Source organism: Spinacia oleracea, chromosome 5 (assembly GCF_020520425.1).
Source record: "Spinacia oleracea cultivar Varoflay chromosome 5, BTI_SOV_V1, whole genome shotgun sequence".
Lineage (NCBI taxonomy): Eukaryota > Viridiplantae > Streptophyta > Magnoliopsida > Caryophyllales > Amaranthaceae > Spinacia > Spinacia oleracea.
Genome location: NC_079491.1, coordinates 70337774 through 70354912, shown reverse-complemented (window position 1 = coordinate 70354912; position 17139 = coordinate 70337774).

The window sequence follows — 17139 nt, the reverse complement described above, 5'->3', positions numbered from 1 at the left end:
TCTAATGATTGAAGCAATCAATTGATAAGATATATAAATATGTTACCTCAAAATATTTACAGTCAGTGTTTTAAAACATTGTGATTACTAGTACGTACATGTTATTTGTTGTATGTCTCAACAAAAAGACCTCCAATTGATTTGTGATGTACACGTAATATTTAGAAGTAAGTTTTTCCCTTAAAATTATATTGATAATAAATTAATAATAACATATTAATTAAAACTTACAAATAATTGATAATTACTAACTTCAATTAGTGATCAGAAAGAATTTTAATATAATAACATAAATATGACCTTATAGAAATTTATAGAAACTTATACGACCTTATTGTAACTTATATTTAATATACATGAATATTTAATATAAAAACGCAAATAATCATAATATTACACATATTATTAAGAACTTATAGAAACTTATACGACCTTATTGTAACTTATACGACCTTATTGGAACTTATAGGACCTTATAGTAAATTATACGACCTTATTCGACCTTATATATATAACCTTATTGGCTCTTATAGGAACTTATAGGACCTTATTGGACCTTATAAGATCTTATTAAACCTAATTAGACTTTATTTAAAGTTTATTAGATTATTACTAAACTTTTAACCATTAGAATATTGAAAATAATTATCCAAAATTCATACTCTGATGATTGAAGCAATCAATTGATAAGATATATAAGTATCATTATTATTAAGAAACAAAATATGTTACCTCTAAATATTTCCAAGCGGTGTTGCACAACGTTGTGATTACTACAATGTACATGTTATTTGTTGTATGTCTCACCAAAAACATTGTCAATTGATTTGTGATGTACACGTAATATTTAAAAGTACGTTTTTTCCCTTAAAAATATATTGATAATAATTAATAATAATATATTAATTAACACTTGTAATTAATCGATAATCATTAACTTCAATTAGTGATCACAAAGAATTATAATATAACAACATAAATATGATTTATTTAATATAACACGCAAATAATCATAATATTACACATTTTATTTAAGAACTTATATAAACTTATACGACCTTATTGGAACTTATATGACCTTATTGGAACTTATAGGACCCTGTTGGACCTTATTGGAACTTATAGAACCTTATTGGAACTTATAGGAACTTATTGGAACTTATAGGACCTTATTCAAACTTATGCGAAATTATTAGAAACTTAAAATTGTATTTTTACTTAATATTGATGTATGGGCGTAAGAAAAGATCTTGTACATACTACGTGCAATTATACTCTTATAGTCTTTTCTACATAATCATATCTTACCATTTTTATGGAAAATAAATGGCATAATAGTTTCCTAATTTTATAGAAAGTCAAAGATCTCCAAATATTAGACCATTAAATTTTACACGTAAGGGGATTAGCCCATAATCCTAGCACCAAAAAAACTTTCCTGATTTTTTATTAATTTTCAGTTTTTAAAATCAATAAATAATCTGATTTTTAATTCAATAAATTAATAACTTTTTAATTGAATTTAATTGTCATATTTAAGAGGGTAATTTAGTCTTATCCTAGAGGGACACCAAAAGTGGTGTTACCAAAATACCCCTCCCCTCTTCACTTATATAATAGAGATATATCTCTATTTTATAAGAAATTCATGAGGTCATTTTAATAAATGGCCTTTTAGTGTTTTCCTATGGAATAGACTATAGTACCCTTAATAATTTTTAACTTAATGTAATTATAATAATTCTAAAAACTGAGGATTAATGTCATATTGTATAAAATGAAATTTCAATGCACCTGACAACCAAAACTCAACAACAATTTAATTTAATTCCTACTAGCATGGGCCCGTGCTAATGCACGGAATTTCTGTAAATTAGGCAGTAAATAAAATAGTGTATTTGATTAAAATATTTACTCTAAGCATATCCAGTCAGGGAACCTTTGTCTCTAGAAGATCCATTTTACACAATGTGATGGTGTGTCAGGATATTATTAAGATGTACAGAAGTAGTCAAAAACAACCAAACTGCTTCATGAAATTGGATCTCAAGAAAGGATATGATACTATGGAGTGGGGTTTTATTGCTGAAATCATGACTGACCTTGGCTTCCCTAAGCACTTTATTAGGTTAATCATGACATGTTTATCCACTACAAAATACTCTCTCCTGCTGAATGGATTTCCTACCCAACTGATTCACCCAAAAAGGGGACTTAGACAGGGTGATCCCCTCTCACCCTTGTTGTTCACTCTATGCATGGAGTATTTCTCCAGAGCAATGGCTACAGTCGGTGAGATCCCTGACTTCTTGTTTCACTCTAGATTTAGAGGGGTGAAGCTCAACCATCTCTGTTGTGCTGATGATTGAAGGAAATAATGCCCTTGGTCCAAGTATGTATTCAATGCTAAGTCTAATAAATGCGGTTCAGTTAATTAACAAGTTAATAAATTCAGTGAGATCTAGTAAACTAAATGCCTAGCTAGAGGTCGCTTCAGTTTAAGTGGAGTTAATAATATTAGTCTACAACTTACTCTTGACTGAACCCGTAGGGTCACACAAATAGTACATGAACGGATCAAGTATTTAAGTGAATATATTATTCATTAAGTACTCCATTTATGAACATTCGGAAATGACGGATCTCGGTTCCAGTGGGAGCTGAAATCGTCAAAAGGCAGAATAAAGAATACTCCGGAAATGATGATATTGCCGGAAACGCAAAAATGGTTCATGACGGAAATATAAATATTACCCAAGTCGTAGATGTTGCCGGAAACGGAAACATGGCTCGTATCGGAAAATATTAACGGAAATGGAAATATTGACGAATTCAGAAATATTGCCGGAAAAGGAAATATTACTTTAATTGGAAATATTATCGGAATTGGAAATATTGCCGGAAACGGAAATATTACCGGAATCGGAAAATATTTTCGGAATCGGAAATATTAAAGGAAACGTAAATATTGTTCGAATCGGATATAAATTCCGGAATCGGAAAACGAATCGGAAGCGCGACGTGCGAATGCTCGACGAACGAGCTTGCGAGACGCAAGGCCCAGCGCCAGCGCCAGGCCCAGCGCCAAGCAAGCCCGCGTAGAGCAAGCACGCTTGGGACGAGCAAGTGAAGCAGCCCCCAACTCTTGGGCCGCGTGTTGTGGCTTGACGCGAAGCATAGCGCAGCAACGTGGGCTTAGGCCACACGCTATAAGGGCCTTGGCCGGCCAGTTGCTTGCACGCTAATCAAGCTTATGCGCCAAGCTACTTGCGCAGCAAGTAGTTTGGGCCACAAGTTATAGTTTTCCTAATTATACTAAAATTAGACATTAAGGGTAGATTTGAAATACTTAGTATTTGATTGTCCCTAGAATTCTAATATTATTAATTAACTAGAGTCTTAATAGATTTAATTAATTGATTCCTAGTAGGATTGTAATTCCTTATTTCCACCCTATAAATATGTGATTCATGATCACAATTTATTAACCTATTCCAACACATTAAATTCAAGGGAGAATTTAATACTTGCCTATCACCATTGTGAGTTTCCCGAGTGCACATAAAACCTTAGAGAATATTCTAGTTGGTTGAATCTAAGGCGGATCCGAACGTGCTGTGGACTACCTACGGAGGGGCGACATTTAGAGTCTTGTACGTGTTCCTGTTCGGTTCGAGAGCAGCTAGGGAAGGCACGCATCACATTGTATGTATACTAAATTATGCTAATTGTCTATGTGGCAATTAATTTGGATTCCTGGCTTTATGGTTTTTCCGCATGAATTCTATTGTTTATATTATTCTGGCAAGAAGATAAATGCTAAGAAAGGTGGCAAGAAAGCTAGCCCAACTAAGAAAATGGCGGCACCAAGTCTAAAAAGAAGAAGGTGAGCCAACCCACTTCTAAATCTGAATGCTTCTACTGTAAGAAGAAGGGGCAGTGGAAGAGAGATTGCTTGAAGCTTAAGGAAGATCAGAAGAACGGAACTGTCGTTCCATCTTCAGGTATTTTTGTTATAGACTGCATACTTGTAAATTCAACTTATTGGGTATTAGATACTGGTTGTGGCTCACACTTATGTTCCAATTCACAGGGACTAAGAAGAAGTAGATCGAAGGTTAAGCAAGGGTGAAGTCGACCTACGATTGGGAAATGGAGAAAGGATTGCATTAGCTGTAGGAACTTATTATTTGTGACTGGAAAAGCGTTTCCATGTTCCAAGTCTTACTAAAAACATCATTTATGTTTCTTGTTTAGATGCTAAGGGATTTTCCTTTTTAATAAAAGACAATAGTTGTTCGTTTTATTTTAAAGAGATGTTTTATGGATCTGCTAGATTAGTTAATGGACTTCATTTATTAGATCACGACAAACAAGTTTATAACATAAATACCGAAAAGGCCAAAAAGGATGATTCTGATCTCACCTATCTGTGGCATTGTCGATTAGGCCATATTAACATGAAGCGCATAGAAAGACTTCAAAAGGAAGGAATTATAGAACCATTTGACTTATAGGATTATGCGAATCATGCTTACTTGGCAAAATGAAAAAGCAACCTTTCTCTAAAGTCGGAGAAAGAGCAATTGATCTATTGGGTTTAATCCATACAGATGTGGACCAATGAGTTCAAATGCTAGAGGTGGTTTCAGCTATTTTATCACTTTCACTGATGACTTCACTAGATATGGTTATGTCTACCTAATAAAGCATAAGTCTGAATCCTTTGACAAATTCAAGGAATTTCAGAGTGAAGTAGAGAATCAATTAGGCAAGAAGATTAAAGCACTGCGGTCTGATAGAGGCGGTGAATATCTGAGCTATGAATTTGATGACCATCTGAAAGAATGTGGAATCTTGTCAAAATTGACTCTTCCCGGAACACCTCAATGGATCGGTGTGTCAGAACGGAGGAACAGGACCTTGCTAGACATGGTTCGATCAATGATGGGTCAGGCCGAACTTCCAATAAAATTTTGGGGACATGCACTAAACACAGCTGCACTCACACTAAATAGAGCTCCGTCTAAAGCTGTCGAAAAGAATCCATATGAGTTATGGTTTGGAAAGCCTCCAAATGTGTCTTTTCTTAAGATTTGGGGTTGTGAAGTATACGTCAAACGATTAATTTCAGACAAACTTCAACCAAAATCTGACAAATGTATCCTTGTGGGCTACCCAAAGGAAACAAAGGGGTATTACTTCTACAATACATCTGAGAACAAGGTGTTTGTTGCTCGAGATGGTATCTTTTTGGAAAGAGATCACATTTCCAAAAATGACAAGCGGGAGAAAAGTAGACCTCGAAAAAATTCGAGTCAAACAACAAACTCTAGAGAATGCTCAAGATCACATTTAGGTTGAACTCAGAGATCTTTAGAAGTATCTGGTGAGAATCAAGAACTGACTAGAAATGTAACCCAGGGTAGATCGTAGAGATATAGGTCTCAATCGGAAAGATACATAGGTATTTTGACGAACGAGAGCCATGAAATCATATTGCTGGAAAGCGATCTGCGACTTACAAACAAGCTATGACAAGCCCTAACTCCAAGCAATGGCAAGAAGCCATGCAATCTGAATTAGAATACATGTCTGAAAACCAAGTTTGAGATTTGGTGTGATTTTCCAGATGGCTACCAAGCCATAGGAAGAAAATGGGTTTTCAAACTGAAAAAGGACAAGGATGGGCAACTAGAAGTTTTCAAAGCTAGATTGGTTGCAAAAGGATACAGGCAAGTCCACGGTGTGGATTATGATGAAACCTTTTTACCAGTTGCAATTCTAAAGTCTATTCGGATAATGTTAGCAATCGCTGCATATTACGATTACGAAATACGGCAGATAGATGTCAAAACCGCTTTCTTAAACGAGGTTTTAACAGAAACTGTGTTTATGACACAACCTGACGGTTTTGAGGATCCAAAGAATGCTAAAAAGGTATGCAAGCTTAAGAAATCCATTTATGGATTGAAGCAAGCATCAAGAAGCTAGAATATACGTTTTGATGAAGCAGTCAGTGACTTTGGCTTCGTCAAGAACGCAGACGAATCTTGTGTATACATGAAGTTCAGTGGGATCAAAACTGCTTTTCTAGTATTATATGTCGACAACATATTACTTATCGGAAATGACATTCCTATGTTGAACTCTGTCAAGATTTGGCTTGGGAAATGTTTTTCGATGAAAGATCTAGGAGAAGCACAGTACATACTGGGCATCAAGATCTACAGAGATAGATCTAAAAGGATGATTGGACTTATTCAAAGCACTTATATCAATAAGGTGCTTGAAAGGTTCAAGATGGAAGACTCCAAGCTAGGCTACCTACCCATGTCTCATGGAATGACTCTAAGCAAGACTCAGTGCCCAAAAACACTAGATGAGCGTAGACGAATGAGTGGGATTCCATATGCATCATTGATTGGTTCAATAATGTATGATATGATATGTACACACCCGGATGTTGCGTACGCACTCAGTGCTACAAGCAGATACCGGTCAGACCCAGGAGAGGCACATTGGATTGCTGCCAAGAACATTCTGAAGTGCCTGAAAAGGCACAAACATGATTTCCAAGTCTATGGTGTAGATGATGAATTAATTGTTAAAGGCTATACAGACGGAAGTTTCCAAACCGACAAAGATGATTTCAGATCACATTATGGGTTTGTCTTCTGCCTCAACGGAGGTGCAGTAAGCTGGAAAAGTGCTAATCAGAGCACCATTGCAGATTCTACAACTGAAGCGGAGTACATTGATGCACATGAAGCAGCAAAGGAAGCTATTTGGCTAAGGAAGTTCATAGGTGAACTTGGTGTAGTCCCCTCCCTTATAAGACCAATAGTTCTATATTGTGATAATAACGGAGCTATTGCACAGGCAAAGGAGCCTAGACACCACCAGAGAGTCAAGCATGTACTTCATAGATTTCACCTTCTTCGAGAGTTCGTTGAAAGAAAAGAAGTCGAGATAAGCAAGATTGGAACTGACGACAATATCTCATAGCCATTAACTAAACCTCTGCAGCAAGCGAAGCACAACTCGCACACTGCAGCTATGGGAATCAAGCATGTTGGAGAATGGCTTTGATGTCCTTAATAAATGTTTTAAAGTTTTAGAGATTAATACTTTGTAAAACATTTTGGTTAACCATTCATATAAATGAATATAAATGAATAGAATTTATTTTTCCATTTAATTTTGTGGTTTATTAAATGATTAGTCCTTTCAATTTGACAATATATTCAAGATAGACTGTCAGGACCAGTCCTGTGACTATGAAATGTCTATCAAGTGAACTTGAATGTCAAAAGTTGAAAATGGTCCCTAGTCGGAAGTTTTCTATAAAGATGGACGCATAGAAAACGCTAGACGACTAGAATGCAAGATGACTAGTAGTTCTGTTTCTTGAACTATATGGACATGGAAATGTCGCAATCATTTTCATAGATACTTACTTGAAAATATTAGTATCGAACAGACCTATGAAACTTTACTGTAAGAGATGAAAGTCTGTCACAAGTAAATTTCATTACATTATTAGACACTAATCCTCAATACCTGAGTGATTTGAGATTACTTGTTTAAGAACTGGTGACTTTGACGTTGTCAAGCGTCGCACCGTAAAAGGAGACTATAACGGCAACGCTCAGGTAATTGCCTAACAAACAAAGTCTGGCCTCAAGATCACAAGATTGGGATTGTCCTCCCATAAATCGGGATGAGATGCTGAAAGTTGTACAAGGCCACTCGGAGAGCTAGAAACTGAAAAATGCATGGCCGTGCTTAGATGAATCATATGCTATGATTATCTGTTTATTGGATCAGTTGAACTCTAAAATCGAGAAATACCTCTGGACATAATAAGGATGACTACTCTTACCTTATGTTCATGAGCAGGCATCAAGCGACAAAGGAATTAGGAAATGCACACTTGTCCCTGAACACAAGTGGGAGACTGAAGGAAATAATGCCCTTGGTCCAAGTATGCATTCAATGCTAAGTCTAATAAATGCGGTTCAGTATTAATTAACAAGTTAATAAATTCAGTGAGATCAAGTGAACTGAATGCCTAGCTAGAGGCCGCTTCAGTTCAAGTGGAATTAATAATATTAATCCACAACTTACTCTTGACTGAACCCGTAGGGTCACACAAATAGTACGTGAACGGATCAAGTATTTAAGTGAATATATTATTCATTAAGTACGCCATTTATGAACTTTCGGAAACGACGGATCTCGGTTCCAGTGGGAGCTGAAATCGTCAAAAGGAAGAATAAAGAATACTCCGGAAATGATGATATTGCCGGAAACGGAAATATGGTTCATGACGGAAATATAAATATTATCCAAGTCGTAGATGTTGCTGGAAACGGAAATATGGCTCGTATCGGAAAATATTATCGAAAATGGAAATATTGCCGAAATCGGAAATATTGCCGGGAACGGAATATTACCGGAATTAGAAATATTATCGGAATTGGAAATATTGCCGGAAACGGAAATAGTACCGGAATCGGAAAATATTTTCGGATCCGAAAATATTTACGGAAACGTAAATATTGTTCGAATCGGAAATAAATTTCAGAATCGGAAAAAACGAATCGGAAGTGCGACATGCGAATGCTCGACGAACGAGCTTGCGAGACGCAAGCGCCAGGCCCAACGCCAAGCAAGCCCGCATAGAGCAAGCACGCTTGGGCTGAGCAAGTGCAGCAGCGCCCAGCTCTTGGGCTGCGTGCTGTGGCTTAACGCGAAGCATAGCGGAGCAACGTGGGCTTAGGCCACACGCTACAAGGGCCTTGGTCGGCCGGTTGCTTGCACGCTAAGCAAGCTTGTGCGCCAAGCTACTTGCGCGGCAAGTAGTTTGGGCCACAAGTTAAAGTTTTCCTAATTCTACTAAAATTAGACATTAAGGGTAGATTTGAAATACTTGTATTTGATTGTTCCTGGAATTCTAATATTTTTAATTAACTAGAGTCCTAATAGATTTAGTTAATTGATTCCTAGTAGGATTGTAATTCCTTATTTCCACCGTATAAATATGTGATTCATGATCACAATTTATTAACCTATTCCAACACATTAAATTCAAGGGAGAATTTAATACTTGCCTATCACCATTGTGAGTTTCCCAAGTGTACATAAAACCTTAGAGAATATTCTAGTTGGTTGAACGTAAGGCGGATCCGAACGTGTTGTGGACTATCTACGGAGGGGCGACATTTGGAGTCCTGTACTTGTTCCTGTTCGGTTCGGGAGCAGCTAGGGAAGGCACGCATCACATTGTATGTATACTAAATTATGTTAATTGACTATGTGGCAATTAATTTGGATTCCTGGCTTTATGGTTTTTTCGCATGAATTATATTGTTTATATTATTCATAACCTAACAATGATCTTCTCATTTTTTGCAAAGGAGATAGCAAGTCTGTTCAGCTCATTCTTGATGTGTTGAAAACCTTTTCTGACACAACTGGCCTATCTGTTAACCCCTCTAAATCCTATCTGTTAACCCCTCTAAATCTTCTATGTACTGTTGTGGTCTCACTGATGCTAATTAAAGTCCATGAGTTCACTCAACTTCCAGGCTTCTCTCTTGGCTCCCTCCCTTTCAAGTATCTAGGGGTTCCTGTAAGCTCTAGAAAATTGAAAGGTAGGGATTGTGACATCATGATTGATAAGTTAACTCTCAGAATTAAAACTTGGAGCTCCAAACATCATTCATTTGCTGGCAGAGCTCAACTGATTAATTCAGTTCTCATGAGCATCGGTGTCTATTGGTCTCAACTCTTTATCTTTCCTAGTGTTGTGCTGAAAAAGGTTAATGCCATTGTAGGTCTTTCTTCTTGTTTGGCACATGTGATGATAGTAGACCAGGTGATATGGCATGGGGAAACTCTATCTGCCTAAATCTCAGGGTGGCTTAGGGTTTAGAAATCTCCTATTATGGAACCAAGCAGCTGTAGCTAAACAAGCATGGGTTGTAGCAAAGAAACAGGACAATTTGTGGGTTAAGTGGGTCCACTCAGTTTATGTGAAGGATAAGAACTGGACTCTCTTTGCTGCACCAACAGCTGCCGGTTGGATAGTGAAGTTTGTGTGTAAAGAAAAACAAATTTGTTCTGAGCATATCCAATCAGATCAATGGCTCAATGCTCCAAAATACTCCATCAAAGAGATGTATAACCTACTTAGAGAACAAGGGGTAAGGTTCCATGGTAGCAGTTTGTTTGGAACAAATTTACATTTCCTAAGCATAGGATTACTCTATGGCTTGCAATGATGGACAGACTAAAAACAAAAACCAGACTTCATTAACTTGGCATTGGTGAAGATAACCTTTGTGCTGTCCGTGGTTCTTCTCCTGAAACTGTTCCTCACCTCTTTTTTGATAGCCCCTTCAGTTCAGAGTGCAGTAAGCTAATCATGACTTGGTTGAGTTTTCACTCTAGCAGGAATTTTGTGTATCCACTACTAAACTGGGTTCAGAGATACACTAAAGGAAAATTCAAGAAGACTGTTTGTTTTACTGCCATTGCTAGCTTAGTTTACAATGTGTGGAAAGCTAGGAATGAGACTGTCTGGTCACTGAAAGTGCCCACAATTAGTGCTGTCATCCATCAGATTCAGTTTGAAGTCAGGCATAGAGTTCAGCAACTATTGAGTACTAAAGTCTGTAGTAGTGATAAGGATTGGATTCATTCCTTGTAATGTTGTGGTTGGGGTCTGCTAGGCTAGTTGTTTCTAGCCTTCTAGTTGTTTGGTCTCTCTTTGTTGTTGCCTTGGCACTTAGAGAGTTCCAGTAGCTTTTAATTGTTGCTCAAGTGATTAATATATTCCTTCTCTTGCTTGCCAAAAAAAAAAACTTTTACTTTGTACATTATAATGGTAATAACACAAATAGAGAGTAGTTATGAAGTTAATAAATCAAGGATATATCTATATGAGATTTTTTTTTTAATGATGTTAGACAATTGAAAGGTTGGTAGTGCCTAAGATAAAATGTCATATTCTAATTATGTAGCGTAAGTTATATATTGTATGGTTTAACCATTTGACTTTTTTTATTAAATTGATTAAATATACATCAAACACGGAATTAAAAATGACATTTTCTATATTTATTAGATTGATTCGAATTATTTTTCAATCTGTTTCATAAATTTTGAAGATTTGTCTCGAAATAGTCAGTCGTTATATTTATGTTATTTAAATTTCCACTCTGAAGATATTCAACCTACTTTTTTTTAGTTTTCCTTATTTATTTGTATTTATATTCCCCATTCATTTAATACAAAATTTGGTATTTCCTTTTGTGTGAATTATTATATTTCCTTTTATTGCTAGTTTGAATTCTTTTTTTTCTCTTGCTTGATTGAAGTTGTGAGTTGATTATTTGCCTTTTGAGTGGGTGTGATGTGGCAATTGATGTGGCATAGATGAGAATGGAGCATTGGAGGTTTGCTCACCTCTCATTAACCATCACTTTGCTTTAATTATATAGATAGCTAACATAAAATCAATTATTAAGGCAGTTAAAAAAATTGGAATTCACCCCTTCAATCTTACATTTTTTTTATTACAAACTTAATCTTACACTTAATCATACCCTAATTTTATGGTTATACAAGCACTTTGCGGCAAAAAACGCAAAATAAATGAACAAGTAAAAAACACAATATTTTACGTTTATTTTAGTTAATTTGTCATTACATTAATTCATAAATAGATTATATTACATATTAATATGTATATTTTTTTCTTTAGTTTTAAATAAATTTTCTTACATGTTTAAGAAAATGTATATACTTTTAAGAATGAGTAGCGTGTATATAAGACTATGTTTAATTAACAAATTAGAGAAGAAAGTCACTGAAGTATTATTTTAGTTCATTATGATCAAACTTTAGTTTAATAACGTAGCACTTAGGTGTCCACATAAGATATCGATAATACACTTATAAAAAGTGTTAAAAAAATTATAAAACGTTAGAATATACGTATCAAATCAAATTTTTAAAAATATATGCACGCATTGCGTTCATAGAATACTAGTTCCTGAAAATGCAACCTAAATGCGCATAAAATACCATAAACACATATGATTCATCAATGTCTTTTGTTAGAATCTTTAATAAAAGTACATTTTTATCATAGAGAGGCATCTAAATCTGTTAAGAATAGGAAATAGCAGACATTAACATGTCAACAACAGTTTCAGCTTTCAAAGACCAGGGAATGTGAAAAGAGATATTTACTGTAATGCTTTTGATTTCATTTCTGGTCTCATACTCTCATCTTAGGAGGAATGGGAACTTTGTTGCCCATCACCTAGCTAAATTAGTGCCGTTTGTTCAGAACAAGTTTGGGTGAACCATTGTCCGAGTGAGATATCTCTGTATGTAAATAAAAGAATATAGCTGTTCCCAATAAATATCTTCTAACAATAGAATTTTTCTTTGCTAAAATGTAAAATTGTTGCAGAAACAGTGGAGAAGTGCAGATCATAAGTGATGTAAATTAAGTTATGAAACAATAATGATTCATTTTCCACATTTTAAGGTCTATCAGAAGTTCCTTTAAGAATTTTATGAGTACACGATCAACGCGGTAGTAAAATGTGCATCTCACCAAGTGTTCCATCACAAGGTCAAAGGGTAGGAACCATCACAATTCACACCACTACTAATTAAGTTTTAGAACATTAGGTATCACGTAAAGCCTAGATGCACAAAAGGAGCAAAGGGACTTGAAGAAGGAAGATCCTTGGTATTGTTTCAGCATATGCTCTTCATTCTGGCACATTCCCATTGAAGGGATTAAGATGAGTAGTTTAAATAGCACTCCCATTTAATCTCCTATACCAATTACCTAGCAAGAGCAAAAACAGGAAATAAGGGCTTGGTGAATTACAGTGCGATTCTCCTTTGGCATGCAGACAATGAGACAATGCATATGCATAATTTCTTCCATGCCAAAGGAGACTTGCCCTGCCATTCACCACTACTATTTAGATGATTAGAGAGACTATTTCAATAAGACATCAATGTGAGATTTTTCAGAAGGCGAAATAGTTTAACAAGTAAATGTAGGTATCAAGTGTTCCATAGTGATTCTAATTATGCTAATTATTCTTCCTAATTTGCTCTTTTCCTTTTCTCTTACAGATGCATGACTTTCCTATTCAAGTGGTAGAACAGAAGACTGTGATGTGGTAATACTATTGGTAGCTTTGCACTGTGGGATTTGCGAAGCCACCATTGTCTGTTAGGCAATTTAGTTTCGTATATGCTTCTCTTGCGACCTTGTACAATGTAATAACAGATCAGCTCATTAAATCAGTTGAGATGGACTTTAACCTTATTTGACAACAATCACTCTCCTTAAACTTCAACTTCAGGGAAAGTGATAGTAGATTAATTTGTTGTAAATTTCATGATATTCCCTAATCATTGTTATCTAATACACAATTCATCATTTTACTCGTATCATTCTTCCTCTTCAAATGATTAAACAACACTATTGATCCAAGTGTATGCCAAATTAAACACTTCGGGGATGAACAACTTAGAAACATATCATTTTCATTAGAAAATATTCATTCTAATTAATGAACCTTGTCAGTCATCAGGCAGTGAAATGAAGGTCAGATCTATTTACAACATATTCAACTTTTTCTTTGAGAAACTTTTGTATGTTTAAGATTACTGCAAAAATCATTTGCAATTATTTTTCGTCACCTAAAGCTTTCTGTCATTCGCCTCCTCAAAGTGTGAACTTATTCAATGACTATAAAGTACATTGACCAGTTAGAACTTGGCAATCTTAAAGAAAATAAGACAAAAACTTAATGACTTAGTGATCTTGTATGGCTGAGAAACCAGAAAAAAAAACAGAACCGTGAAAGACTTGACAATGTACAAGTCATCTTAAATTCTTAACAGACACTAAATTAAAGAGAATTGTGCTAGTTCTTGAGAATAACTAATTATACACTCAGCATATGTTTATTCTTCAGTTAAGCTATTGATGAATATGGTGATTAAATCATAGGTTTGACTTGATTAATATACATAATTAGAGGTACATTTCTATCATAAAGAGGAATCTAACTCTGATAAAGTGAAAAGGGGAAAAGAAAATTGACCTGTTAACAACAGTTCCATCTTTTACAGACCAGGAAATGAGATAAAAGCCTCTCAATTGGTACTATCTATTAGCATGTACTATACCCTTCTCCGGCATATATTAAATTTAAACCAGGCGGCATATTATTCTTCGTAAACTTAGCCTCTGAAGCTCCTAGGGTGCTGCATAGCAGGTTAATCACTAAGGTATAGATAGGTTGTACATGGTTTTAAATTTTATATGATATAAAATTCTTGTGATTTACCAAAAGATACAAACTTAGTTCTGAACAATGTAGAAATTCGCAAATTTACCATGTAAAGAGATAATTAGATAGCAGATGTGGACTTAAGAAATTACTGTCTAAACCGAATTAGCTTCTGTACTAGAGATACTTTCCCAGCACCCAAATTAGCTTCTGTACTAGATATACTTTCCCAGCACCCTGCATGCTTTTACTGGAAAAGAAAAACCAAATGATAAGCTGACATTAGTATATTATAAACCAAAATATAAACTTCTTGTTCTCTTTTTTATTGAAGAAAATTTTTGGAAGTCACCAAGCTTCCACTAGTAATTTAGTAAATTTCGAGGAGATTTTACCATTGAAACCTGCCTATATCTATTACTAATTTACTATTAGCCTTTATGTTTACTTATATACGGAGTATCACAGAATATAACGGAAATTTGTACTGATCCCTGGGGATATTTTTCGTGGCTCGTCTCTTAGACTTTATGTTCACATAAATACAAGCAGAAGTGCAGCACAAATTAATTTTACAACTTTCAAATCAGGTGAAGCGTTGAACAGAGAAATGAAAATCAGATAAACAGAAGTGTTCTTGTTGGGTCATGCTGAATTACTTATTTTTATGATACACAAGAACTGAGTTGGCAGACTCTTCATTTGGCAAGAAGCAGAATTAACGCTTATAGATTACTAGCGCGAAAACAAAGGGAGAACAAAATTCACCTTATATAAACAAAAATATGTTGACATCCTATGATCCTACTGTACTTAATGAGAAATCTTAGACACAGGTTGCTCTAACAAATTCCTTCCTGCTCAAATACTTCACTTATGGCTCATGTACGACTAAATCTCTATGTCTTATGACTTCACTGACCATAGTTTGCCATCTGCAAACTTGCTTTTCTTCACAAACTCTTTTACTGAGGAGACTAAAGCTGGTAATCAAGCAGGAAGAAAACATGATCTTCTCTAAGTAATCAATTATCGCAGAAACATGCTTTGGTGTTTGATGATCTTTGGTGATGTGAAAATGTAATATGAGTGAATTTTAGAAGTTTAAAATCTATTTAACAACCTTACAGACATTTAAGAATACACAGTCCTTGTGGTAAAAAGTATATCTCACTTTGTTTCATCGATCATAAGGTAAACATTAAGGATGCAACACCAAACTTTTTTAACCATGCCTTCAATTGCCATAAATGGGTGTTCAGAAAAGTTTGAAGTGAAATATTTGGATTCTGAAATCTAGCTCAGAATCTAGGGGAAGCTTCAGGACCACCACAGCACTACTAAATTAAAGCACATTAAGTCTGAGCATAAAGCCTAGATGCACAAAATGAAAAAGAACGAAAAAATGGAGTTGAGGAAAAAGGAACATCCATGGCATTGTTCCAGCATATGCTTTTCATTTTCAGTACATTCCCAGTACAGAAACAAGTTGTGTAGCTTAAATAGCTCTGTTTTTCCATCTCATACCTTAACCAACTTCAAAGTTAAAAAATGTGGGCTTGCTGAATTACAGTGCGATTCTCCTTTGGCATGCGGAGAATGCACATGCATGATTTCTGCCATGCCAAAGGAGACTTGCCCTGCCATTCATCACTACAATTATTTGTTTGTTAACCAACAACAAGACTCTGTTTGGTAAGGCGTAAAATATTTTCCTAGAAAACAATTTTCCTCTATTTTCAATTTTACATTATTTGGTTTGCAAAGGAGTGTAAAACTATTGTTCCTAGAAGTAAAATTGCTCTACCAATGATGTAAAACCATTTTCACTTGAAAGGAAAATTGTTTTCCTTCCTTTTCCTTATCTCTCTTGTGCACTCCTCTAACTAACTGCTTAATTTCCCTTTCATTTGCTTTATTTTCATCATTTTTCTTACATGGAACCAAACAACGAAAAACTAATTTTGGAATTGTGTTTCCATGAAAATCATTTACTTTCATTGTTTTGCTGATTTCCCTTTTCCATTGAACAGGTCAATTTGGACTAATTTTCACTCAGCATTCTTGTTCAGATTCTCTTTGAAGTCTGAAACTTAACATTCAACAACAGGTTGCAGACCACTACAGTGTAAACGTTGTCAAGCAAAAGCAGGATAATTATGAATTATAACCTTAAACCTTCGTCTAGTTTTCAGCAATGACTCTGATTTCTCATACATTCTTGTAGAAGCTGAATGTACAAGTGGATGAAAACTTGACCAAGGCATGTGTTTGATTCCAAGATTTCTCTGCATTTAGGTGAAATACAACTTTGTATCTCAATAAATTGTTACTGGGAATAAGTTAGGAAAATAGATTTAGCTATGATCATTATATACAAGAATTAAGATTTTGTATTTGGATCAAAATATTTACTTCAAAACTTCCAGAAATAATATGAAAGAAAAAAGATGTACTCCTCATTTTCTGAAAGAACTCTAGAAAAGTATGGTTTTAGTGTTTTTACAGTTGGTGTAAGGGTAATAACATGACAATCTTCTTAAGTACTAGCTTATTCTAAACCAATCACATGTACGCAGATTCTATCGCATTTCTTCCAACAATATTTACTTCCAAAAAGATAGCAATAGAAATTTGCAGAAAAGGAGGCGGAAGCAAAGTACCTGACCTTTGGAGGTTAACAGTCTAATAGACCTTTAGAGGAAATAGATCTCTATAGTTAAGAACCTTAATCTAAACTCTCGTAACTAATTTAAATTCGTATTCTATTTCCTGCCAGAGGGGAAGGGGTTGCAGC